Source organism: Myxine glutinosa, chromosome 7 (genome assembly GCF_964187855.1).
Source record: "Myxine glutinosa chromosome 7, kmMyxGlut1.1, whole genome shotgun sequence".
NCBI lineage: Eukaryota > Metazoa > Chordata > Myxini > Myxiniformes > Myxinidae > Myxine > Myxine glutinosa.
In genome coordinates this window covers 142,443,732-142,444,971 of record NC_136267.1, presented here as the reverse complement: position 1 = coordinate 142,444,971, position 1,240 = coordinate 142,443,732, and the positions used below count along the sequence as shown (strand labels likewise).

Genomic DNA, 1,240 nt, shown 5'->3' with positions numbered 1-1,240 from the left:
TTCTCACGGCAAAAGGTTGGGCCGGAGAGTAGTCTGAATTTGGTTGTGATGCTGATGCCTGTGCACTGGCATACATGCACCACCTCACGCATCGAGCTCAGCTCGGCCAGCCGTGAGTCTCTCCCAAGCGCGGCGCGGCCGCATCAGCGAACAGCTCAGCGAATCCGGCGTACATCGGCCAGACCACGGAGCCCGCGTCCTGTGCGTGGCCGCGCCGGGCCACGTTTCTCGTGACGTCACTCCCCGCTTAGAGGGACGCCCTGTTGGGGCGGTCGGGCGATGGCTCTCGTCTCAGACCTTCCCTAGGGCACCATTGCGAAGGCAACAACGTGCCTGTATGTGACCCCAATCGTGAGCATTCCCGCCCAACCACTCGCTACACAGTATTGGCTTCCTTCATATACCAACTGCACCCAACCCATTCTAACACTTGGGGTGACGACGAATGGCGCCAAAAATAATAGATAAATGTTGAGGAGTAAACTTAACACTGGGAGAGCGACGCACTAACTTATAAATAAATATTTACACATTTTAAAGTTAAATTAACGAAATTATCTGTGGAACAACGCCGGCCTTATGCTAATTAGGCAGTGACGGAACTGCATGTACGATGTTTTACCAGCACCGCATTACATATAAAATTTGTAAAACTTATAACACACGTTTACGAAGCCTGAAATAATCCTTGAAATTGTGTTTAATTTAAGTTCTGAATTTGAGAACAGCTTTCGATAGCAAATGGCGGAGGAAGAAGAATCTGCCGGAGTCAGGCAGAAGAAGGAGAAGAACATGCTTCATCTTTGTCTCTCTGCTGGGTAAAAAAAACATCGTGACGGACTGGTTTCTGAGATTGATTGAAAACATTGTTGTAAAATGGAAAACTTGGAACACAGATGAGTAGCTTTCACTTTTATTTCTCACGTTTCACTTTCAAAAGGAAGGAGAAGAAAGAATATAACTTCCCATTACCGGGAATCGAACCCGGGCCGCCTGGGTGAAAACCAGGAATCCTAACCACTAGACCATATGGGATGTAGACTATATGCATTCAATAAGAGCGATAGATATTTTCCATGTACGGGTAGTCAGGTGCATATTTGACAGGTGAACGTCGTGAAACGATGATTGTGACCGTCCACGTCATCTCCCTCCTGCCCCAAAATGCAAAGCCCGAACAGACTCAGAAACTTTGTGGAAACATGTCCAGGTTTAACGTGCTCGAATTTCCCCCCTTTTA

At 47.5% G+C, this 1,240-nt stretch overlaps 1 non-coding gene across 1 annotated transcript; it reads right to left on the bottom strand.

Moving 5' to 3' along the window:
- Window positions 1-962: 962 nt before the first annotated feature.
- Window positions 963-1,035, bottom strand: TRNAE-UUC (transfer RNA glutamic acid (anticodon UUC)). Its single transcript has one exon. It is a non-coding gene; the product is annotated as a tRNA-Glu (tRNA).
- Window positions 1,036-1,240: the final 205 nt, after the last annotated feature.